The sequence below is a fragment of the Schistocerca nitens genome, chromosome 2 (assembly GCF_023898315.1).
Source record: "Schistocerca nitens isolate TAMUIC-IGC-003100 chromosome 2, iqSchNite1.1, whole genome shotgun sequence".
NCBI lineage: Eukaryota > Metazoa > Arthropoda > Insecta > Orthoptera > Acrididae > Schistocerca > Schistocerca nitens.
In genome coordinates this window covers 511,588,538-511,615,942 of record NC_064615.1, presented here as the reverse complement: position 1 = coordinate 511,615,942, position 27,405 = coordinate 511,588,538, and the positions used below count along the sequence as shown (strand labels likewise).

Here is a 27,405-nt window from a genome sequence, read left to right as displayed (position 1 = left end):
ACTAACCTAAGGACATCACACACATCCATGCCCAAGGCAGGATGCGAACCTGCGACCGTAGCACTCGCGCGGTTCCGGACTGAGCGCCTTAACCGCGAGACCACCGCGGCCGGCTCCCTGAAGGGTAAAATGAAATTTTGTGAGGAGTAAAAACGTCATCAGAGTTCAGTTGTGTTTCAGTCATGAAACTAAGTTATTTTTAAAAGGAAATTACTGTTATCACCATTTCGTAAGAACGTGATACAAATTACACGAACTAATGATAATTACAACTTTCTAAATACTAGTATTAACATGTGACACTACGTTGTGGAATTACAGCTTGCGAAACGAATGTGTCAAAATATTTATCTCATAGTCCACCCACTACATACATTACATTGTACGTTGTACCACGCGTTTATGGCAGTAAAACTGACACTATATGTCACATATGCTTAAGCAACTCATGAAAATTCCTTCTCTGAATTCTAGGTAGTTCCCGCAATAGAACTGAAATGTATTTTATTATTCGTGTCGCAACAGTAAGTGACGTAACTGACAGCACAACGCAACAGTAGCTGTAAGGCACAATCAAATCAAAACAAAACGGGCAGAGAAAGAATAAATGTGTTCAGCTACAACCATTATGGTAGACAAACAGCCGTTGCATTCAATTATTTACAAATATTTGATGTATGAGGCGAGTAAGTGAGCGGATTTTATGCTAAGAAACTGGATAGACAACTCAAAGTCACGTTGCTTGTCTGGAAGCATTCAAGTTATTTCAAAGTGTAAGGTACTAACGTCGTCAGACAAGCGAAATTTGGAGACATATCATTATGGCTGGCTGTAGTAGTGGGACGTTGTCATTTCTCTAGTCACTTTTGACTAAAAGTCTTCTAGAAGAAAAAGTTTCACTCGGGTAGAAATATATTCTGAATTTCCTGTGGGCTTAGAGGAAGGAGGAGGTTTATCTGAATGTTAAAGTAGTGGTTTGTTCCCAATTAGGCCTTTGGTTTATGAGTCTACAGAGTTTTTCAACGTGGTAATAGGGTGTCATCCGAGAGAAACGAAGTAAACCCGCACGGAAATGAGAGAGGAATCCTGTTTCTTCCCCGAGCTGTCCAATTCCACCTGCCTAATTTTTCTGGTCGAATTACTCACTGGCCTCATAAACAGAACGTGTTGCCTCCTCAGTGGCTCAGCCCCACCTACTCAGTCCCTCCTGGATGACGAGAAAAGTTTTGATGGTCTTCCAGTCAAAATTAGGCGTTCATTCGCAGGCTCCACGTTTTCGTAACGCGTTTGTTTCCTGCGGACAGCACGCAGACAGCTACATAAACTAAAAAAGGAAGAAAATGAGATTACAGTGCATGTCGTAGGTTTATGGAATGGAGTGGGAAAGGCCGTAAGGTAAGTAAGACATGAAGTATCCAATGCAAACCTCTTTCTGTATGAGGTGGCTGTCAGTGACTCTATATCTGCTAATCATTCTACTGTAATCAGAATAGAAGAGATTATATTTGTATACAAATTATACATAAAAACTTGTTGGGGTCTCTAGAACGCCGCTCGTGAGCTATAGCTCTCCCAGGATACGATAGCTGGTGCGAAGTGAGCAGTTTTCGTCCAATGTGCTGGGCGAGTTCATTTGCTTGTTCGGAAGGGGAGGCCGATAAGTATTTCCCACCTTTAGGCCGGTCAGCGATGACAGAACCAAGGCGTGCACCCTGCAATCTTTCTCAAACGATTTTATTCTGTTAAAAAATTTCACTTTTGCTTTACTTATAGCTTTATATGTATTGTTCATGATTATGTTCCTATCATTTCATTAACGGTCATAGTTATTGTGATATTTACGTGAAAGTAAGACTTCGCGCGATATTCGGAAAAGTGTGCAATAGAAAGTAGAGGTCGCTATGATTTTGCCTTTATATAACATAATATGTTGTTGTGTATGCAGTTTAGCTAACTTATTGAATTTTTCTTTAGAATCTCGAGAAAACCGATCTGATGTAACAGACTTATTTGTGATCGCACCGCGCCAACGGAAAGACCAGAGCGAAATATCCACAACATTGCTCATATACCATAAACGGTTCAGATATCGAAATTAGATTTTGGAAAATGATAGCACGCAAAGAGGAGAGTATTTCACCATATCGTTACCATGTAAAACTTCCTTATCTACCGTCTTATTCCTGTAACTACAGACTTTTTCGGCGACAGAATGTAATTTTGAAGGGACACTGATAGTTGGTGAAACGAGAAATGCTATGGATTTTGGAACAACATATGTGAAGATATTGCACTTCTTTTGTACAGAGTCCATGCCTTTTCATAAGCTACTGACTTTACTTTTCCTCCGTTCCTCAATAAAATTAATAAACCACTATTTCAGAATTCTCCTGCAATTGTGTCTTCACATGTTAGTGAGGAGAGACTGTGTAAACACCGTTGTATTTTGGCAAAAGAAGAAAATTTTTACATGGCAACAAGAGAAATGTGTAGGTTTTACTCAAAATGCGCCACTCAGGACACTTCTGTGAAAGTTACAAATGGTTAACGAGCCAGGCGAAAATCAGTCGCTGCATTTACTGTAGAATTATCCCTACATACGAACGAAAGAAGAAGTGACAGTAGATCAATTTGAATGGTCACCATGCAAGTGTGGGCTTGGAAGAGCCCCGCTTAATACGAGGGTGGTTTGAAAAGTTCTCGAAATCACCATGAGAGGTCAGCGCTAGTGCAGCGAGTTGTTCACATGATATTCATTGGACCGTTGCCTGTAAACACGCGCCACAGTCAACAGTTAGTGCTCTTGGAAGAGAGCTGTGGCGGTGACGTTGCTCTGTTGCTGTTCCCGCGTAGTGATTTGCGAAGATGGAAAAAAATCGAGATTCGAGCAGTGATTAAGTAGAATGAGATAATCTGCCAGAAAGTTTCAGTGATTAAGTACTTCGTAAAGAAAGGTATGAAAGAAATGGACATTCATGCCGATTTCCAGAATGCACTGGGGGACTCTGCTCCTTCGTATTCAACTGTTGCCAAGTGGACAAATGAATTTAAATTTGGTCGGGAGAGCTTAGATGATGATCCGCGCCGTGGTCGGCCATGATGTGTCACTACTTCAGGAAACATTTCAAAAATGCACAAAATGGTCATTGAAAGTGCGTGAAATTGCTCACGCTTGTCAGATGTCATCTGAAGAATTATAAATGAAAAAATTATCTGCAAGATGGGTGCCGCCACATGACAATGCGCGCCCGCATGCATGTGCCGTCGCTATGGCGAAATTACACGAACTAAGATATGAATTGTTGCACACCCGCCTTATTCACCTAATATGGCTCCGTCAGACTTCCATCCCTTCCCAAAGCTGAAAATTTTTATTGGTGGACGAAGATTCACTTCAAACGAAGAACTGATAGCTGGAATTGACAACTGCTTTGCATGCCTGGAGGAAACTCATTTTTGAGATGGGATCAAGGCAGCCGGCCTCGGTGGCCATGCGGTTCTAGGCGCTGTAGTCCGGAACCGCGCGACTGCTACGGTCGCAGGTTCGAATCCTGCCTCGGGCATGGATGTTTGTGATGTCCTTAGGTTAGTTAGGTGTAAGTAGTTCTAAGTTCTAGGGGACTGATGACCTCAGATGTTAAGTCCCATAGTGCTCAGAGCCATTTGAACCTTTTTTTTGGATCAAGGCACTGGAACATCGTTGGACCAAATACATTAATCTACAAGGAGCCTACACTGAAAAATAGTAAAAAGTTTCACTGATTTAAGTACTTTTTTTTCTATTCCTTCCCGAGAACATTTCAAACTACCCTCGTTTTTTCAAAAAAATGGAACGGTAGGTTTCAGTTGAGACGGCACTTACGCTCCAGCGCTCGGAGTTTTCCCTGCAGCGCTCTGACCGACCCTCCACTGCTGCCGCTCTGCCCACGCTTCTCCAGCCGACTGCGCATCTAACAGCCACGGCATTTTGCGAGCGCAAAGTATCTGTTTTCTTCGTATTGGACAAAACGTGTTCGCAGGAATGTGTCAATTTTAACGATCCTAAGTTTGATGAAGTTAGTAATCAGCGAACAGAGGAACAAGTCAGTGGTATACGTCAAGAAGTAGACGTAAAAGACGACAATTTTGTAATAGCTACTGATCACAAGCCTGCTGACGAACGAGAGTATAATTCAGAAGAAGAAATTCAGGACAATGGTTTTGGGTACCTTCTTATTTCTCCATTAAAACACTTAAAATGTTAGTTAACATCAAATTTATTCTCAGTGGTAGTAAAGGAAAATGTAGATCGCAGCAGTGAACGTCAGTTTTGCAGACTTTCTTTTTGTTCTAAGTGGGACAGTTTCTATTTTCAAGTTCAAATACTGTAATTTAGTTTTAAGTGAAAATTCATCTCCCACAGAGATAAACTAAATTTTCACAATGTAAACTTCGGTTCTCTAACAATTTGTCAGTCTCTTTATATGTACCGTTTAAAACACCTACAAAAATATTTGATTTTGTGTGATAAAAAGTAAAATACTGCAGGCTTTATTTGGTGTAATAAAATGAACATGGAGTATTTAAACAACACTGAAATTATTACAAAATAAATGTTACATAACTTAAATGAATAATTTCAAAAGCTTTGTCCCCTAAATCTCAGTTTAAACATTGGAGTGCCAGTTAAAAATGATTGGGAGGAACAGAAGAGAGAGATGAGAATTCTCGATAATTATGCAGTCACATAGGCGACAGGTACGGCAAATTTTCTGTGAAACGATACTACAATAACGTGCAGAAAAAATTTAAAGATTTAGTTGACAATGAAAGAGTGAAAAATTTCAGCGATCGACAGATAGCACTCATTTTCCTGTACATCAAGAAGCACTTAGCGTTAAATTTGCTGGTACGCAGCGTGTGAAGAAATTGGTGGTGTCAACAGCAAAATTTCTGAAGTCGCATACGTTATTCCAATGTCAGTTGCAACGGTTTTCGACGAAACTGAACGAAGAGTGTGGAGACTTTATATGTTACTTCAGAGTACGTTGGTTAAGTCAAGGGGCATGCCAGGAACGATTTTCGATTTAAAACTCGCTAGTGTTGAATTTATGAAAGAAAAAAAGAGTGCAGGAGCGAAACCTAGAACATCCAGAATGGATCGTAGATCTTGTATTTTAAGTGGACTTGGCTGTACACAGCCCACAACATGACACTGCAACGTGAGAAACAACTTCTTTCTGACTTGATGGGGATGCATTTAAGAAGAAACTCGAGTTACAGATGGGACACATTCTGACAAACACGGTCCAGTTCCCTAATCTTACTGCCGTTAAAGAAAACGAGAGATCTGATGAGTTACTCGTAGAGGCCTTGAAATAATTATAAGGATAGTTCCCTAAATGTTTTCAGGACACTGGCAGTCTTATAACTGTTTTCGTGTTGTTTTCAGGACCGTCTGCCATTTTAGTTGAAAGTGCCGCCGTGCATGTGCAGATGAAACTGATTAACCTGTAAGGTAATTTCCATTTCGATGACAAATCCTTTTGCGTTAAAGCTGTCCAGGACGTCTTTCTTCAGGTAGAATTTCGACGTCTCCATAACAAGGTTGCAAAAGTGCTACAATATTTTGATTGGCGGACCTTGTTCGATTATGAAACTAAATAAATCACGATTATTTGGCAACCTGAGGGCGAAAATCTGTGAACTGTTTGCGCCTGTCTCTATACGAAGAGTTTGTACCAGATAAAAATGCGCCAAAGATAATTAGATAATACTGAAAATTTGTTTTGTTTGTTATCTGTGTTGTCGAGATATGTGGAATATGAAACCGAAACATAAGCGTTGGGCCTGCACAGCCCTCTGACTGCCCCTTATACATCGCAAACTGAAAATAAATTATACAGGCAGCAGAATTTGCACCAACCAGAAAGCCGTTGACATAATGTATTGCGTCCAGCTTACTCTTGTCAAGCATAAGTGCCAACTAGCTGATATACGGCCAGAGAACGATTAGTAAAACAGCTTCGCGTGATGAAGCTAACATACACTAGATGGCGTGAAATAAACATTAAACGTATGGCATATACTCGAGTGTTCTTATATACAGCTGTAAAATATACAAATGCATTTCTTGCAAATGCGTGAACACATGTATTTCTTTCACGACAGTGGCATATGATATACGTTAACGCCACCTGCGGTGCTGTTTTCTTTTTCATTCTATGGCCCGTTGGAGCCAGTTTACTCTTACGCTAAGTAATAGTAGGATGGTGCGATACTTTGTGTCCACAGCGTTCTGGCTGGTGAAAATTGTATTGCCTGTACTATTCGTATTCAGTTTCTGATGTAGGTATGTTTCTCATTGTGTGCTTCTGCTTTTAAGTCCAGATCCTTTGGCACTGGTGAAGGAAGAAATAAAATAAGACACTTCTTTAGACAAGAAAAGAGAGTTTCATTTTAAGTGGAGAACGTAACTGCCACGTTCTAGTAAGCTTTCATGCAATTATGTATCCAATGCTTTATTTTTTAAAACCTGCTTACTTACTATAATGTTAAAAAACGAAAAAAATTAAATAACGGTAGTTACATAGGTCGTTGGAGGGATTGGGGGGGGGGGGGGGGGGGGCTGCAGCCTTGGATGTTCTGCCACGTGAAGAGGAGTATCACCTTTGTACGGGTCTGCTACTGACACCACAATCCGAAATGCTAAATAGTGTCATAATTTCCTTGGACTTGTTTTTAAGGTCATCCCTAAATCGTTCTTCGGCTAAATCAATCAACTTCGATCTCTTCTAAAGTTATAGTAACACAGTAATTTTTCGTCAACCTTTTATGGAAACGCCTCTGGGAATTTCGCTAAAGAAGTGATTTCACATACAATGATCAGTATTTTCACTCCTATAACACTGTTACCTGATTATTTCTACACTTCCTCAATCTCTTTTTTCCTGGTGGCGCATTACAAAATATTCTCGATAGTTCTGCAGTGTATCTAGAGACTTTCACAGAGAGCATTAGGGAACGATTGCCATGAACAGGGGAAAGGAATACAGTAGAAGAAGAATGGGTAGTTTTTAGATGAAATAGCGAAGGCAGCAGAGAATCAATCAGGTAAAAAGACGAGAGCTAGTAGAACAAAGTAACGGAAGCGATACTGAATTTAATTGCTGAAAGGAGAAAATATAAAAATTCAGTAAATGAAACAGCTGAAAAGGAATACAAACCTCTCAAAAATGAGATCGACAGGAAGTGCAAAACGGCGAAGCAGGGATGGCTAGAGGACAAATATAAGGATGTAGAGGCATATAGCACTAGGGGTAAGATAAGACTGCCTACAGGAAAAGTAGAGAGACCTTTGGAGAAAAGAGGACCACCTGTCTGAATATCAAAAGCTCAGTTGGAAAACCAGTTCTAAGCAAAGAAGGGAAAGCAGAAAGGCGGAATGAGTATATAGATGTAGTTGAGGACAATATTATGGAAATGGAAGAGGATGTAAATGAAGATGAAATGGGAGATATGATACTGCGTGAAGGGTTTGACACAGTACTGAAAATTCTAACTCGAAACAAGGCCCCGGTAGTAGACAACATTCCACTGGAACTACTGATAGTCTTGGAAGAGCAGGTCATGATAAAACTCTACCACCCGGTGAGCACGATGTAAGAGACAGGCGAAATACCCTCAGACTTCAAGAATATTATAATAATCCCAATCCCAAAGAAAGCAGGTGTTGACAGGTGTGAAAATTACCTAGCTATCAGTTTAATAAGTCACGGCTGCAAAATACTAACGCGAATTCTTTACATATAATGGAAAAACTGGTATAAGCCGACCTCGGGGAAGATCAGTTTGGATCAGCAGAAATTTTGGAACAAGCGAGGCAATACTGACCTACGACTTATCTTAGAAGATAAGTAAAGAAAAGGCAAACCTACGTTCTTAGCACCTACAGACTTTGAGAAATGTTTTGACAATGCTGACTGAAATACTCTCTTTTGAATTCTGAAGGTGGCAGGGGTGAAATGCAGGGAGAAAGGCTATTTACAATTTGTACAGAAACCAGATGGCTGTTATACGAGTCAGGGGGCATGAAAGGGTAGCAGTCGTTGGGAAGGGAGTGAGAGAGGGTTTTAGCGTATCCTCGATGTTATTCGTTGAGGATGCACTAAAGGAAACAAAAGAAAACTTTAGAGTAGGAATTAAAATCCATGGAGAAGAAATAAAAACTTTGAGGTTTGCCGATGACGTTATAATTCTGTCAGAGACAGCAAAAGACCTGGGAGAGCAGTTGAACGGAATGGACAGTGTCTTGAGAGGAGCATATAAGATGAACATCAACAAAAGCAAAACGAGGATAATTGAATGTAGTCGAATTAAATCAGGTTATTCTGAGGGAATTACATTAGGAAATGAGAAAATTAAAGTAGTAGATGAGTTTTGCTGTTTCGAGAGGAAAATAACTTATGATGGTCGAAGTAGAGAGGATATAAAACGTAGACTGGCAAAGACAAGGAAAGCGATTCTGAAGAAGAGAAATTTGTTAACAGGGAGTATAGATTTAAGTGTCTGGAAGTCTTTTCTGAAAGTACGAGTATTTGTATGGAGTGTAGCCATGTATGGAAGTGAAACGTGGACGATAAATAAGTTTAGACACGAAGAGAATAGAAGCTTTCGGAATGTGGTGCTACAGAAGAATGCTGAAGATTCGATGGGTTGATCATGTAACTACTGAGGAGGTACTGAACAGAATTGGGGAGAAGAGGAATTTGTGGCACAACTTGTCTGGAAGCAGGGATCGGTTAGTAGGACACGTTCTGAGGCATCAAGGGTTCACTAATTTGGTATTGGAGGGAAGCGTGTAGGATAAAAATCGTAGAGATGAATTCACTAAGCAGATTCAGAAATATGTAGGTTGCAGTAGTTACTCAGAGATGAAGAAGCTTGCACAGGATAGAGTAGCATGGAGAGCTGCATCAAACCAGTCTCTGAACTGATGACCACAACATCAACAGCAACATTTCTCACCCAACCTTCAGTTTTCTCCTCTGTTCCTGTCACTATTGTTTCGTTATATTTGTGATAAGAATTAACATGCCAGAACAAAGTGAAATTCTCTGCCTACACGAGTTTGTGTCTAGGTAGAAAGTGCACTTACATTATCTGATCAAAAGTATCCGAACATCCCATCGTAATGCGAAACTTACTACCACATGTCACGAAAGGCGAGACCTGCTTGTAGAAGAGGAGGCGGGAGGTTTTGTGTTGTCAGTAGAGAAGCAATAACAACAGATTGGGCCGCTCTGAAGTGTTCAGTGGCTTCGAACGTGGACTAGTCACAAGAGTAACTAGTATACAGGGTGTTACAAACAGGTACGGCCAAACGTTCAGGAAACATTCCTCACACACAAATAAAGAAAAGATGTTATTTGGACATGTGTCCGGAAACGCTTAATTTCCATGTTAGAGCTCAGCCGGCCGAAGTGGCCGTGCGGTTAAAGGCGCTGCAGTCTGGAACCGCAAGACCGCTACGGTCGCAGGTTCGAATCCTGCCTCGGGCATGGATGTTTGTGATGTCCTTAGGTTAGTTAGGTTTAACTATTTCTAAGTTCTAGGGGACTAATGACCTCAGCAGTTGAGTCCCATAGTGCTCAGAGCCATTTGAACCATTTTGTTAGAGCTCATTTTAGTTCCATCAATACGTACTGTACTTCCCCGATTCACCGCCATGATTTCATACAGGATACTCTACCTGTGCTGCTAGAACATGTGCCTTTACAAGTACGAAACAACATGTGGTTCATGCACGATGGAGCTCCTGCACATTTCAGTCGAAGTGTTCGTGCGCTTCTCAACAACAGATTCGGTGACCGATGGATAGGTAGAGGCGGACCAATTCCATGGCCTCCACGCTCTCCTGACCTCAACCCTCTTGACTTTCATTTATGGGGGCATTTGAAAGCTCTTGTCTACGCAACCACGGTACCAAATGTAGAGACTCTTCGTGCTCGTATTGTGGACGGCTGTGATCCAATACGCCATTCTCCAGGGCTGCATCAGCGCATCAGGGATTCCATGCGACGGAGGGTCGATGCATCTATGCTCGCTAACGGAGGACATTTTGAACATTTCCTGTAACAAAGTGTTTGAAATCACGCTGGTACGTTCTGTTGCTGTGTGTTTCCATTCCATGATTAATGTGATTTGAAGAGAAGTAATAAAATGAGCCCTAACATGGAAAGTAAGCGTTTCCGGACACATGTTCACATAACATATTTTCTTTCTTTGTGTGGGAGGAATGTTTCCTGAAAGTTTGACAGTATCGTTTTGTAACACCCTGTATAAGGAACATTTTAACCATTCATAAAGCTGGCCAAGTGGACTGTTGGTGATACGATTGTGAAGTAGAAAGGCGAAGGACCATTCATTGCCAAACTAAGACCAAGTAGACTTCATTTAATGGGGAAGAGGGACCGTCAAGCACTGCAGACCGCATGAACCAAGCGGAAGGAATTGCTTCTGAGTTCCAAAGCGCTAAGAGCAGTCCAGGTAGTACATTGACTGTGCGTTGGAAATGGAAAAGACTGGGGTGCAGCGGTCGAGCTGCCATCATCAGAAATCGAATAGTTTGAACTTGCGAAACAACGGTCAGTGTAAATATTAAAATCTATACCTTGCCTTGCTTTGCAAGTCAAAACTTCTTGGTATCTAATGATGGCAGATGCCGAAACGTCGTAATAAAGAAATAAAATTTATTTTGCGATCTAGGCGGTTTTGTTCCTAAAATATTCATGATTATCGCGGACTCATACCGGAAATTCCTTTCCTTTAATGTAAGTTTACACGCGTGCGGTTAGTGATTTCACTCATCTTTTGAACGACTGTAGTACATTCTCAAGTGCAGCAAATGCTGCTCAAGTGTCACGCGCTTCTCAAGCGTTTTCGAGAAACCGAGGTTCCGTGTTTCACGTGTTTGCTGTAAACCATACGTGAGCACTAGCCATCTAGCAGCGGCGTTAGGGCAGAGTAGAAGCGTGCTCGTGTTTCACTCGAGGCTCGTCTGCTTCTTTTTCCCTCAATTTCCCACCAAACACTGGCTATAACGAATACGTAATGTTCCTATGGAAAGTAATAATCAACAATAACAATAATAGTAATCTACATCTACATATACATACAGAATCCGCAAGCCACCGTAAGATACATGGCGCAGGGTACTTTGTATCAATACCAGCCATTTCCTTTCCTGTTCCAGTTGCAAATGGAGCGAGGAAAAAAAGCCCGTCTGTATGCCTCCGTACGAGCCCTAATTTCTGTTGTCTTATCTTCGTGGTCCGTAAGTGAAACGTACGTTGGCGACAGGAGACTCGTTCTGCAGTCAGTCTCAAATACCGGTTCTCAATAAATTTCTACCATTCGCTGAAAGGACATGCTCTTCCCTCCAGGAATTCTCCTTTTAGACCACGAGGTATCTCTGTAATGCTTGCATGCTGATCGGACCTACCGGTAAGAAATCTAGCAGCACGCCTTTGAACTGCTTCGATGTCTTCCTTAAATCAGACCTGGTGGGGATCCGAGACCCAAGCAGTAGTCAAGAATGTATCACACTAATGGTCTACACGCTATGCCTTTATAGATGAGTTGTACGTTCCTAAAATTCTCGCAGTAAACCGAAGTTGGTAAATTTGCCTACAATCCTTACATAATTGTTCCATTTCATATCGCTTTGCAACGTTCTGTTATGCCTACGTTTTTAGTCTGTGTGAATGTGTCAAGGATCATACTACTAATGCTGCATTCGAACATTACAGGATTGTTTTTCCTCCTCATCTGCATTGACTTACATTTTGCTACATTAAGAGCAAGCTGTCACTCAATACGACAACTACAAATTTTGTCTAAGTCACCTTGTATCCTCCTACAGTCACTCGTCGACGACGCGTCCCGTACACCACAGCATCATCAGCAGTGAGCCATAGATTGCTGCCCACCTTGTCCGTCTGATGATTTATATGTACATAGAACAAGGCTGCCCCTATCACACTTACCTGGGGCACTCCTGACTATTCTCTCTCTCTAATGTTGAGGCAACGAACTTAACAAGCCTTCAAGCCACTCACATATCTCGGAAACTAATATGTACGTTCCGATCTTTGTTAACAATCTGGAGTGGGAATCGCGTCAGACGACGCTTTCCAGGAATCTGGGAATATGGAATCTGCCTGTTGCAATGCATCGATGCTTCGCCGTATGCCATGCGAAAAAAGGGCAATCTGAGATTTGCAGAGCGATAATTTCGAAACTCTTGCTGATTTATGCAAAGTTGCTGTTCTGTTTCAGGGGAAATATACTATATTCGAACTCAGAATATGTTTAAGAAATCTGCAGCAGACCGATGTGCGGGATACTGGTCTGTAATTATGTGGGTCCCTTATTTTACCCTTCTTGTACACGGGAGTCATGTGCGCTTTTTTCCAGTCGCTTGGGACTTTGCGCTGGGGAAGAAACAGTAATAACTGTGGTACATACATGGCGTGTTACACTATAATACGGCATCGTGATGAAATCATCACTTAATTGACGGAGCAGTGAGTAACACATTTTATTAACTGTTGTTACCACTTTTGATATAATTCTATGGCAGTTTCTATCAGGCAATAACTTGTCGTCTGTGGCACGTTTCACAGCTTACGAGTACGCAGCTAGCTGTCCTGCACAAAATGCCCCGTTTTATCATCGTATCTTTTCTACACATACGATGAACTATTAAAATGCCCATAAAACGTGTCTTCTTTCAGATTTAACACCAAAGTACCGGACTTTTGCTACCACAGGCATTATCTAGTTTGTTTTGTTAAAACTAAGGTGTTTGTGTGGAGTCTAACCTTGTATGGAAGTGAAACGTGAGCGATAAGGAGCTGAGACAAGACGTAAACATAAGTTCCGTAAATGTGGTGTTACAAAAGAAGGTTCAAGATTAGGTGTATTTACTTGTTTCAGTATACTGTGTATGTGAAACTTGTTTTATGTCGGAATCTGCCCTTTGTTAAGCCTATGTAACTTCGCACATGTTACTGCTTAAATTAACATATACTCTGAATTGTCAAAATAAACCGTTGTATAACATTGTTCATATGGCTGTATGGGCGCGTTCCGAAAGCCAATAAATTAAAAAAAAATAGATCGGTAGGTAGAGCGGAGATCTAATGAAATGGTTCGAATGGCTTTGAGCAATATGGGACTTGACTGCTGAGGTCATCAGTCCCCTAGAACTTGGAACTACTTACACTTAACTAAAGGACATCACACACATCCATGCTCGAGGCAGGATTCGAACCTGCGACCGTAGCGGTAGCGCGGTTCCAGACTGTAGCGCCTAGAACCGCTCGGCCACTTCGGCCGGCAACTAATGAAGAAATGCTGAATGAAATTTGGGAGAAAAGTAATTTATGACAGGATTAAAAGAAGGGATCGGTTGAGAGGGCACATTCTGAGGCGCCGAGAATCTGTCAGCTTCGTAACGGAGGCAAGTATAGGGGACAAAAGCTGTTGTGGGAAACCAAGACGTTGACTGCGGTAAGCAGATTCATATGAATGTATAATGGGCAATCAAATAAAAACGAGACAAATGGATAAAAGGAAGTAAACTGTTCATTATTTCAAAAGTAGCCGCCATAACTGCACTTTTGTGCCACCCTGAGACATGACGGCCAACGCCTTCACGGAAAATGTTTGTGGTTGTGAACGGAACCATCTCTGTACCCAGATTTGCCTTTCGTCCAAAAGCAATCAACCATCACGAGTGTCTTTCTTCATGGCTGAAAAATATGGTAATCGGTTGGGGAGAGGTCGGGACTTCATCGAAATATGGTAATTGGAAGATAAGTGAATTTAATTTACATCAGTGGCACGATATAGGTCTAGTTCATTCGACAAGAATTCGCGTGTATCGGGGTTAAATTCTGGTGCTGACATCCTCATTTACGTTCCCAAAGTCTGTAAGTTCTTTGGAGCTACGCCTACGACGTAACGGCTTGTCTTGTCTCACTGTCACTAAGGACCATGCCGTCAAAAGGAATAATAAATTTCCATTTTCATTCATGGTTACAGAAATATTTCTATGACACTTCGCACCAAGCAAAAACTCGTCGTCTGTGACACGTTTTCATAGGTTACACGTAACATAGCTAGCTGTCCTCTACAAAGTCTTTTCTTTCATCCGTCGTATCTTTCCTAGATATACGAAGAGCCACTAGATTACACATAAAACGAATTGCCTTAGAAAAAAGTCGTCTTCATAATACACCCAATGCCGCATTTTAAATACTTAACCTGGAAATACATCCAGTCTATCTGCCCCAGTGTTTCGAACAGGAAGTTCCGAAACTGATTTATATCTGTTTTTTGCTGCTGTGATATAGTTGTTTGGTTGGTTTGTGGGGGTTGAAGGGACCAGACTGCAAAGGCCATCTGTGGTCTAGTCCGAATACCATTTTGGTGCAGCTCAACGAACTACTCTGTCCAATGTAAGCCACTTCATCTACGTATAGTTGTTGCTATCCATTAGGGGCAGTCAAATGAAAACGAGACAGATCGAAAAAGTAAGTAACCTGTTTATTTTTCCAAACGTAATCATCACAAATGTTAATACATTATCCCACTGTGAGAAAAGACGGTCAAAACCGTCATGGAAAAATGTTTGCGGTTGCCTAGGCCATGATAGTACCCAAGCAAGCACCTCTTTGTCCGAAGCAAATCGACGGTCACGAATGACTTTCTTGAGGGCTCAAAAATATGGAAATTGTATGGGGGGAGATCGGGACTATATGCAGGATATGTAAGGACTTCCCAGTGAAACTTTTACAGCGTAGTCGAATCAACCTTGGCAACATGTGGGCCATTACACGTCCTCCATACAGTCCCGATCATTCCACTAGCGATTTCTATGTTATTGAGCCCTCAAGAAAGACATTCGTGACCGTTGATTTGCTTCGGACGAAGAGGGGCACGTCCGGGAACAATCTCGGTTCCGTACGCAACCGTAAACATTTTTCCATGAAGGCATTGACCGTCTTATCCATAGTGGGACAAATGTATTAACAATTGTGGTGTTTACGTTTGAAGTAATAAACAGTTTACTTTTTCCATCCTTCCAACACTCAGGCATAGAGTAACTTGTTGAGCTCCACCAAATTAGTATTCGGACTAAACCACAACAACTACAAAGATATAAATCAGTATCAACTTATTTTGAAGACAATACGTTTTATTTGCAATCTAGTGGCTCATCGTATGTTTAGAGACGACGGATAAAGCAGGAGACTTTGCAGAGGACAGCTCGCTATGTTACATGTAAGGTACAGAAACGTGTCACAGACGACAAGTTACTGCTTGGTGGAAAGTGCCATAGAAATGTTTCTCTAACCACTAATGAAAATTTAATTAGAAGCAGTAAGGCGATCAAAACAATTAAGATATAGCCAGACCCCCCCCCCCCCTCGTAAAGGACTTACGGACCTACCCGTAGTACGCGAATTCGCGTCGACTGAACTAGCTCATCTCGTGTCACTGATGTAAATCAAATTGACATATCTTTCAATAATCCTATTTTTTTGCGTACTGTGTTCAGCTTGTAACATACCTATAATGACAGGTCTAATATACAGACATCCTTCGGGAAGAAGTTGCATCCGAGTTTTTTTGGGGGAAAATTAGCTGTAAGGACTAACTTAATGGTGAATCTGAAGCCATAGAAAACGAAGCGGGTTTTAATTTACTGAAACGAAAATTGTCCAGAGTGTAGTTGAACAGACCTCTCAAAAAATTTTTACATTGCACTAATTTGCTAACACCACCAAGAAGTTTCCCTGACGCTAACGACTTCAGAAACTCGTAAGGGAGGAAACAAACATTTTGCAGCGTACTTGATATACTTAGCTCTATGCTTTTCGTTTACTGTAAAATATGCTCAAGATGCGACGGCTGGCTTACTGAATGCGACCTCCCACTTTATTGCAGTACCTAGGACAGTTTTGATAATCGTGCATTCCCAAAAGACTCTTGGCGAGTCAGTTGAGGTTCCATTCTTCTAGCTGGCAATGAAAAATTTTAAATTACAGCTGATTACAAAGAAAAAGTAAATCACTTATAAAATGGCGAAAACAGATATAAATGTATTCTTTTTTTGAAATTTCTAAACAAAAATTTGGTTATAATGTAAAATATACTTTTTAAAGCTACATTTACAAAAAAAAAAAAACTTGCATTTTAAATATGAAGTGTAAGAAGAGATTTTTCTTTTCTCCTTACAACTGTAAAAGGTATTTTAAGCACTGCACTGAGTCACAGTTTCTCTCCTTAAGCAGTATTCAACTTGTTGCTATAATCAGTTCAACAGACCAAACAACTTCTTAGACAAACAATTTTCATAGATAATAATTTTTGAAAAATCATGATTTAGTGCAATAGCTGAATCTCATTTTATTAAAACTACCAGTTACTGTCAAACAGACCACTGTCAGGTATTAAAAACTGACACTAATTACAAGAAATTGCATCCATTAATTATGGTACACGTCGTTTTTTATTTTTTTCGTACCTGAAGATTGTCTGTCGTTTGGTCGAAACGTAATTTTAATAAAATGACACACAGCTATTGAACCAAATCATAGTTTTTCAAAATATTTCGAAGCTGTAGTCATCTTCGCCTTAAAATGGCGTGCAAGTAATAATTTCACATTTACTAGGTCTCTTGCATTTTACACCAAATATGAATAAAATATGTTAAGGTTTCATAACTCAGTGCAAAAAATGTTTATTTTTCTATCATCGTTTTGTTTAAATTTCGGTTCTCAACAGATTTCGTGCAAAGTGAAAAAACGGTTCAAATGGCTCTCAGCACTATGGGACTTAACATCTGTGGTCATCAGTCCCCTAGAACTTAGAACTACTTAAACCTAACTAACCTAAGGACATCACACACATCCATGCCCGAGGCAATGCAAAGTGAGGTTCACCATTCCCATCACCACTAAGTGTATGTCTGAAGTGCATTTTGCCCGAAAATACTGGGATGCATCTTTTTCCAGGTAGAGGACTGGTACTGGGAAGTACTTATAGCGAACATTACAATAATGTGCAAGAAATTTTCAATAATATAGTCGTGACACAGCTGCGCAGTTGTAAGATCCAAATAAACAGGATGGATTAGTATTCACCTGTGCACAAATAAACACTTTATTGCAGTATCTGAAAACATATATACATTCACAAGACAGAAATTATTCTTTACTTTGCTACAATTTATTTTTCAGTAATCACCATGTTGTTGATAACATCTAAATTGCCAGCCATGGAAGTTACCTAGTAAAATCCATTACTATCATAGTGTGTTAAATGCCAGTATTAGAACGCAGAGATCAATGGATCCGATGAAAGTGCCTCTCAGAAACGTACTTCCATCACAATGAATCCAATTTTTCACCGCGTCGCTGCCTTTGACAACATTATTTTTGTCACTTAGTTTTTAAGTAATTTTTAATTAACATTTTTGCTATAGTAGTGACAACTAATTTTAAGCTGTACTGTCAACATATCTGAAAGATTTTTGTCAAGTTGTTTAAAAACACTTATAGCGAAAACGTATAATGCAACATATGTTTCAAGAAGTTCTTTGTTATGAAAATACTGTCTGTATGCTTCTTGCAAAAAACGCGGTAAAATACGTGGTGTTTTCGCTCAACTCCCTTAAAACAACTTAGTGTACTTAAAGCGTGCCGCGACCTACCTCGCAGTAGGGATGCAGACGCGCTCCTCTCTGCTCAGAATTGTTCTCGAGCTTCGGAATAGGTGTTTGGATGGACGTTACCCACGCGTGCTTCTCCGCCCAGCTGCCGTCGGCAAGTGACGCTTCTCAGCCGCACACGGAGATTCAGATCGTCGTGATTCCTCACAGCGCTGCAAGAGGCGCTACTGTCGGAGTGCTGCCATCTGCAGCGCAGAACAGGAACTTCTATGAAAGCAATAGTGGCGGGTTATCTGCTTTCTTTTCACCAGCGTCCCTCTGTGTTGAATAACAGATTGTTAGCAATAAAACCCTGATTCTTGAAAGAATGAAACTCCAATGTATGAAATAGCTTCAAACGGCTGGTTGCTTTACAAATGAGTTAATGCGCTAAGTATTTGACGGCTAGCATGCAAGTATAAAAGATTTAGAAAAGATCTGAAATCACGTATACACTTTGTTGGAAGTAGCTAGCGCTCTCATTATGACACACTGGATTAATATTGTCTTGATAATATGTGCTCGATATTAAGAAAAAGCTAGTTGTTCGTGCATCTCCCCGTTTGCAACGTAAATATATCCCGAAGTACGCGTCGTACAATGACATCATCCGTGGTATTTGTGGATACCGTCCGCAAATGTGCCGAATGTTATTAGCGATAATGTTTTCTTTTCATCATTTTATGGGGGGGGGGGTCGAGAAAAAGTTTCATAAAGGTTTGAAATTATGTTTAAAGTCTATTGCAAGTCGCTGCTCTCGTTATGAGACAATGGATGAATAAAGACCATCTAATTTGCGTTCCTTTTTAAGTAAAAGCTAGTTTTTCACGCATCTTAGAGTTTATTACTTCGCATCTCTAGAACTATGCGTCGTACAGTACTACCATTTTGGAGGTACATTCAGTTGTGTATGTATATGTTAGTGTAAAAGTAAGATGATTGGTAAATCCTAGAATTAACTGGTGCAACCTAAGACTTACCATCAGAGTGTGGTTAAAGTCCGAAATTTCTTATTATATGCAGAGATTTCGAACTTTTACCAAGAGACGTTGGTAAATCTTATGATGTACCCATACCGTTGGTATGGTAAACCATATTCATTAAAAAAAAATCAGCTTAGCAGTTTACTGAAGTAGTTTGTATTTATTGTAAATTTATGCATTTTAATCATTCTTGCATTCCAATGTGATTATAATGAGCAATACTCCATATTAGTGAAAAGTGTTGCAAAAAATGTTACCTTGTGAACGTTAATTTTTGTTAGAAGGCTCACTATTGGGGCATTTCGAATTACATAATATAGAGGACGATATACACAAGCATTTAGTTGAACACTTTTTTAAGCAATTGTAATTTTTGAGCCCTTTTCCCCCAACAAAAGATTGTTTGGCATTTCTTCTCTTGCTACTTCTTCAATGTTGATAAAATTTTCCTTGCACAATGTAAATTGGTTCCTAGTGCGCAATGACTTCAGTTTACCAGCTCTGGTACCAAGTCGATAAAATTCGTCATCAGAATATTTATCACTACTGCTTCGACCGAGCGAGGTGGCGCAGTGGTTAGCACACTGGACTCGCATTCGGGAGGACGACGGTTCAATCCCGTCTCCGGCCATCCTGATTTAGGTTTTCCGTGATTTCCCTAAATCGTTTCAGGCAAATGCCGGGATGGTTCCTTTGAAAGGGCACGGCCGATTTCCTTCTCAATCCTTCCCTAACCCGAGCTTGCGCCCCGTCTCTAATGACCTCGTTGTCGACGGGACGTTAAACACTAACAACCACCACCACTACTGCTTCTATAGATCTTGCGTCAATTTTTGCCCTGTCTACATCTGGTACTTTATTTCTCACATTCTGTCCAACTGAAGGTTTTGGAATTTTATTACATGAGGCTGCCTTCATTTTCTTTGCCTGCAATTGAAGACCTTCTTTGGCAGCTTCTCGTACTCGTTTCACTTCATTAACACTGCTGGAAGTTGTCAGCGTCTCGTCACAACCATCAGCGGGTGCCAGTGTTTCATTGTTAGCTGTCGTCAAACCCTGTGCCTCTGGTGCTTCCTCGCCTGCTGCAGCCTCACTTTCTACCTCTGTTCCTTCTGTTCCAGTACCTGATTCACTGGCATCAATTCCTTGGCCGTCAGTGGAAGTGGTGTTTAACATTGTTTCGAAGTCTTCTTCAGTGTTTATATTTTTTATTAAATTACATGGAAAAACTGCGGTCACAATGCCCATTTTCATTGGAACCCCAAACATGGCTTCATAAGGTGAACATCTGATCCCTTCATGATAAGCCCTATTTTTTCATTGCTTGCACAAACCTCAGCCCTTCACACCATTCTGAAGTTTCATTTGTTGCCTCCAAGTTGATAACAATTTTCGACATCTTGATTTGTTTTCTCGACTGATCCCCGAGACTGACTGTGCCTCGGCTTGCCGTGGACTATCTTTATATTACTCCACAACCCGCATAAACTTTGAATGACTTGGTTACGAAACTCTCTACCATTATCAGAATGAAGGATACTTAGGGCACCGAAGGTGGTAAAAATGTCCAAAAGATGATATACTACTTCATCATCCCTTTTCGAAGTTAGTGCGTGGAGGATAACAAATTTTGTCAAATGATCTTGGTATACAAGTATGAACTTTGACCTGTTATCTGGGTTTGCCTGCATGTCGATAAAGTCAATTTGGCACCGTGTATTCACTTCATAGTGTATGATAGGTTTCACTGCAAGACCACTTTCCAATGTTTTTTTTTTTCTTTTAATGACATGTTTCACATAATCTCAGATAAGTAATGATTGATTCAACAGTCATATTCTTGTACTTACGATTCAGTTCAAATCATCCGCCTTCGGCCGCCATGGCCTATAGCAATGTGGGTCTCATATAGTATGTTAAACAGTTTATCCAAACGAAAGTAATAATGTATTTCTTCTTTTCCAGCAGACACTGGTGCTATGAGTTTCTCTTCACCTCCGATGTTGAGAACATCATATCGCTTCAGAAATCTCTAGTGAACGGATTTTGTTTTATTGGAAACGGTTTTTGTATTTTTCACTTCACTTAACAGAATATTATATTGCTCAACAGTTACATAAAAGTTGTTGTCCTTCTTCTTATTCACTGATTCATTTAAAAGTTCATACGATCTGTTGCACATAACATCACTCATTCTGACTCAAAGCTGCAGAAGAAACAAAACTAAAACAAGTTGCAAAGAGACCATACGCACGATGCTCGACACTGACCGAAACTACACAGTGAGTGGACTGAGAACTCACAATTGCCAATAAAGAAACTTATCTGAACACAAAACTGGCAACAATGAAACTTGTCTGAACCTGCACGTCGGAGGCGGGAGCCTTCGATCCAGCGTTTACCAGTATACCGGGTGACCAAAAAGCCAGTATAAATTTGAAAACTGAATAAACCACGGAATAATGCAGATAGAGGGGTACAAATTGACACACATGCTTCGAATGACATGGGGTTTCATTAGAACCAAAAAAATACAAAAGTTCAAAAAATGTCCGACAGATGGAGCTTCATCTGATCAGAATAGCAATAATTAGCATAACAAAGTAAGACAAAGCAAAGATGATGTTCTTTGCAGGAAAAGCTCAATATGTCCATCATCATTCCTCAACAATAGCTGTAGTCGAGGAATAATGTTGTGAACAGCACTGTAAAGCATGTCCGGGGTTATGGTGAGGCATTGGCGTCGGATGTTGTCTTTCAGCATCCCTAGAGATGTCGGTGGATCACGATACACTTGCGACTTCAGGTGACCCCAAGGCCAATAATCGCACGGACTGAGGTCTGGGGACCTGGGAGGCCAAGCATGACGAAAGTGGCAGCTGAGCACACGATCATCACCAAACGACGCGCGCAAGAGATCTTTCAAGCGTCTAGCAATATGGGGTGGAGCGCCATCCTGCATAAATATCGTACGTTCCAGCAGGTATTTATCAGCCAGGCTGGGGAAGATGCGATTCTGTAACATATCGGCGTACCTCTCACCCGTCACGGTAGCAGTTACAAAACCAGAATCACGCATTTCCTCGAAGAAAAAAGGCCCGAAAACGGTAGATATGGTAAATCCAATCCATACCGTGACTTTCTCGTCGTGCAATGGAGTTTCCACAACAGTTCTAGGATTTTGGGTAGCCAAATTCTGCAGTTGTGGGCGTTGACAGACCCTCGGAGCGTGAAATGAGCTTCGTCGGTCCACAACACGTTACTCAACCAATCGTCATCTTCCGTCATCTTTTGAAACGCCCACACCGCAAATGCCCTCCGCTGCACTAAATCGCCAGGTAGCAGTTCATGATGCCGATGGATTTTGTACGGATAGCATCGGAGGGTACGCGTAAGTGCCAACCAGACAGTAGCGTATGGAATGCCGGTGCGACGTGCGACTGCACGAGCGCTGACTTTCCCGTGCATAGAAGAACCCGCTACAGTCTCCATTTCTCCCTGAACTGTCTCAGCAGCATTATGCCTTGTGCTCGGTCGGCCACTACGTGGTCTATCGTCTGAACAGCCAGTGGCTTCGAACTTTGAAATCATTCTCGCCACAGCTGCATTTGTCAACGGACCTTTACCCATTCGAATCCCCTTTCTTTGGCGATAGGATCGTAACGCTGAACTAGCACATTCCCCATTCTGATAATACAGCTTCACTAAAAGCGCCTTTTCTGGTAACGTCAACATGCTGCGACTGCTGGCGCATCTGATTCTCTCTCTCATTACAGCTCCTTTTATACACGATTGTCATGCGCAGTACTGACGTTAAAAGTCCAGCGCCATCTGTCGGACATTTTGTGAACTCTGTTTTTTTTTTTTTGTTCTAATAAAACCCCATGTCATTCCAAGCATGTGTGTCAATTTTTACCTCTCTATCTACATTATTCCGTGGTTTATTAAGTTTTCATATTTATACTGACTTTTTGATCACCCAGTACATTGGTAAATCCTAAGATTAACCAATGTCTCTTGGTAAAAGTTCGAAATCTATGCATATAACGAGAAATTTCGGACTTTCACCACACCGTGATGGTAAATCTTAGGTTTCACAAGTTAGTTCTAGGATTTACCAATTATCTTACTTTTACAGTAATATATTCAGTATATACTATATGGAAAGTGTGTTTCCCATAGAATTATTAGTATATGTGTAATAAATTACAAGGTCGTGGCTGATGCTTAAGTCCTTACAAAGCAAAAGCTAGTTTTTCCCGCAGCTCAATGTTTACAACGTCGTATTTCCTGAACTGTGTCTAGTGCAATGATATGCTTTTGCTTGTACATTCAGTGGTATATGTGGATTCCATATACAAAATGTGTTGTGAATACAGTCAGTAGTAAAGAAGTTGTAAATTAAAACGTCATGGTCAATGCTGAAATTTTACTCCAAGAAGTGATAAAGTTTCCTGAACTTTCGTAATTTTGTGTAGGATGTCAACGAAAATAAGTGTCATAAAGGCTTGAAATTACCTTTAAAGTCTGTTGGAAATCGCTAAATGCTATCATTCTCAAATACTGGATGAATATAGTCGGGGTAATTCGCGTTGTGAGCTGTGCTGCTCCAGGGCAGATAAACAGTTTCTAATTATTGTCTTCCTGTGTTCAACCTTGAACATAAGATTATATCTCTCACTGAGAAGATCATGGTTCAAATGGTTCAAATGGCTCTGAGCACTATGGGACTTAACATCTATGGTCATCAGTCCCCTAGAACTTAGAACTACTTAAACCTAACTAACCTAAGGACATCACACAACACCCAGCCATCACGAGGCAGAGAAAATCCCTGACCCCGCCGGGAATCGAACCCGGGAACCCGGGCGTGGGAAGCGAGAACGCTACCGCACGACCACGAGATGCGGGCAGAAGATCATGACAGAATTTTAAATTTTTAAATTCCGTCAATAATATGTAAAAACCAAAACATTCTACGATCTCAAAAATTTTATTTTATCAGTGACCAGTTGCAGTCGTTATGATCGTCTCCAGACTGATACACCAGTATCTTCAAGGTGACCATGTTCTCCTCATTAGTGAAAAATTACTAGAAATACTAGCGAACTCCGCAGTGCTTCAAAATTATTGTTAAATATGTATTGGATATATGTGTTCTCCTTCTTCCTCTCTCATTATGTATGTCCCACTCCCTTTTCTTTGTCCACCTTCTCCTTCTCCTCGCTTTGTCCCTCCTTCCGTCTCTCTCTGTCCACCTTCTGCCTCTTCCCCCTCTCTGTCCATTTCCTCTTCCTCTCTCTCTGATCTAAAGCCTTGTTTATTGTTATTGCAAACAAAACTTGACAGGAAACTGAAGTAGCTTAAAATGAGTGAGTAAATCGATTGGGATCATCGGTGTAAAAGTTTGAGGGAGACCTCTCAGCTGCTGGATATGTAAGAATATTAACAGTAATTTATCTGATCGTAATCTACAAATGGGTTGGAATAAAAAATTTCAGATGATTCATATTCCACAGTAGTACTTGATCATAAGCCGATAAGCGCTTGACACAACTTTCCTACTTTGTTCTGTACTTTCTTCTGTACGACATTTTTGTACGTGTACCGGTATGAAATGAGCGTATTTTGTGGAAATGAAACACTAATTTTGAATTGAAAAGTAAAAACATTTTATTCAAAGTACTGACCATTGCTTTCTATACATTTTGACCACCTTTCTGGCAATTTGTGGACACCACGCCAATAGAAATGTTCGTCTTTTGAAGCAAACCAATCAGACACCCAATTTTCGATTTCTTCGTAGGAATCGATGTGTTCCTCAGCCAATGCGTGTCCCCATTGATGAAAACAAATGGTAGTCGGAAGGGGCCAAGTCTGGGGAATACGGCGGGTGGGGTAGCAGCTCCCAGCTAAGTGTTTTGATTTTATCCTGAACCTGTTTAGCTTTGTGTGCAGGTGCATTGTCGTGTAAAAAAATACTTTGCCATGTTTTCTGGCCCATTCTGGTCTTTTTTCGATCAATGCATAGTTGAAATTGATCATTTGCTGTCTGTAGCGATTAGTATTCACAGTTTCACCGGGTTTCAGAAGCTCATGATACACCACACCTTTCTGATCCCACCAAACACAGAGCATTGTCTTCTTGCCGAATCGATCTGGGTTTGCAGTCGATGTTGATGGTTGTCCCGGATTGACACATGATTTTTCCCGTTTAGGATTCTTAAAATAAATCCATTTTTCATCGCCAGTAACAATTAAATGCAAAATTGATTTTCTTTCATGTCTTTGAAGCAAAACTTGACAAATGGTTTTTTTTCATGTGGCACCAATTTTCCAGACTTTTGGATCTTTCCCATAGCTTTCAGACGGTCATAAATTGTTTGCTGTGCAACATTTAGCATTGCTGCCATTTGCTTCTGACTCAAAGTATCATCTTCATCCAACATTGCTTGCAATTCGGCGTCTTCGAACTTTTTTTGTGTTCTTCCACGTTCTTCAATTCTTACATCAAAATCATTATTTCTGAACCGTTGAAACCATTTTTTGCATGTTGCTTCTGATAGAGCATGATTACCATATGCCTCGACAAGCATTCGATGCGACTCTACAGCACTTCTTTTTAAAAATAAAAACAAAAAATTAATGCTTTCCGCAAATCATCTTTTTCTGGTACAAAATTTGACATTGTTAACACGATGAAAACATATGATGTTGTTTGTTCCATGACTTGATGTATACTAAATATCTTTGACAGATGTCATACCAACCAAACAAAACAAAATTACGGCTCGTTCACAACAAATGTTCCCTATCGTCACATTTCTATCTTAACACTCATTTCATACCGGTACACCTGGTATATATGGCAGAAACAATTTGGCTACTGGTTTAAATACCCTGCTATCGTAGTTAAGACTGACTGTGAGAACGAAAACTAAACCTAGCATTTTCACAGCACAGAGCAGAATTTTCTTCTTCGCAGTCGGTTTTAACAGAAAAACTTGTAAGTTGTTGTTTAAAAAAATCCTATGTGTGTCCAAATGTCTATTAGAGCCTGGTGTAAAAAGTAGAAGTGAATCGCTCAAGAACACACCGTGCGAAGTGGCGTCCATTGTGGACGCGGACTGAGCTGCCACTGTTTTCTTAAAAAATTTTGTTCACAACCCCTGAAAAGAGAGTGATAACTTAATTCACAATGAAAAGGATATGAATAACAGTAGTAACAAACAGCTTAAATTTCGTGAACGATGCGGTCAGTCACCGAGAAAAGGACAGGTTTTGTTTTAGAAATGACACTACATCGAGACAGTGTGATCATTGGTCACTTTATTCAGTGTCGTGGCTCTTCATGTGGTATGCGTTATGAAGGTAAATCTTGCTGCTCGCTATTGAGTTTTTGACGGGAGACGCCGCTAATACTGTCATAGGAGTAGCCAGTGTCGACACTCAACAATGCCCCTTCAAATTAAAGAAAATGTGGGGGCGTAGAACCACTGGCTCTACACCCCCCCTCCTCCCCCCAAAAATATCGCTGCCCTACCGCAGCAAGAACAACTGTGTCTTTGCCACATCAGTTCTCTGTAGTACGCGCTCCAAGCCACACGCATTGTGCATACGCTGCGAGAATAAAAGTATTCTTAGTAAGTGAAGGGAGCGCGAGTGATTACTTATCGTCGTAATTACCATGCCCGCTCCCCACTACGTACAAAAATTGCCATTTGTTCTAGTAGACGCCCGACTGGCTGGCAGTTCAGTTTGATTTGTATTTCAATATTAATGAAAGTGAGTGACACTAGAAAAATGTTAAAGTGGTTCTAAATAACGGAAACTCGCGAAAGAGAAATCAATAAGGAAAGAGGAAATTGCGAGAAAGAGTGCAGAAATCGATGTGCTGTTTAAAAATCTATCACAATCAGTTAGTTTATAGTCTAAAAACATCAGATGGAAATAATGTGGTGAACTGAACCAAAAGCAGTGCAGCGTGTGGTTTATCTGAGACACGCATTTCCGGGATTACAATGAATAATCATGGAGTAGAATAGATATTTCAGTGGACCCAAATGCCGCATAAAAAGCGAATAATGCTGGTGATTTAGTTTCTGACGATCCTACGAACTGTGTAATAAATTAATTCCTTCGCGAACATATAGCTAAACGAGATCATGTGGCACAGAATATGGATTGTGATTCAGTAATTCATGCATGCAATATACTGGCTTGCCGAGGAACTTAAATAACTTTTTTTTTTCAGAACCATGAGGACTGGCGAGAAACAACAAGCTCTCATAGCAAGGGTATTGTACTTTGTGTCCCACGTTTATTGTTTAATGGAAAATCACAGTTTGAAAACCCTAATGACCGATTTAAGTAGTGTAAAAACGGTCGGTCTCTATGAACTGTCCATGAAATTTCACCCGAACAAAGAAAGTGTGTGTTAACTTTAAAAACTAGAGTCAAATCACGGGGAGAATAGAAAAGAAACTAACATCTCAACTTGAGACAGAACTAAAATATTAGAGAGACGTTCTAAAACGAGTAACTTCAGTGCTCAAGAACTTTTCTATACATTTCTATACATTTAGGATCACATCCAGGCCCGGATCTAGGTGTGAGAGGGGGGCGGGGGGTGAAGGGCACACCGGGATATCTGCGCCGGGC

General features: G+C 40.6%; 1 protein-coding gene across 1 annotated transcript in view; it reads right to left on the bottom strand.

Annotated features, from left to right (window-relative positions):
• The window catches only part of LOC126236495 (mediator of DNA damage checkpoint protein 1-like), a 36,686-nt gene extending 18,813 nt beyond the window's left edge, over positions 1 to 17,873 (bottom strand). The window contains exon 1 of the mRNA XM_049945851.1: positions 17,765 to 17,873. The gene's annotated coding sequence lies outside the window, so the exon portion shown is untranslated. The remainder of the gene's footprint in view (positions 1 to 17,764) is intronic.
• Positions 17,874 to 27,405: the final 9,532 nt, after the last annotated feature.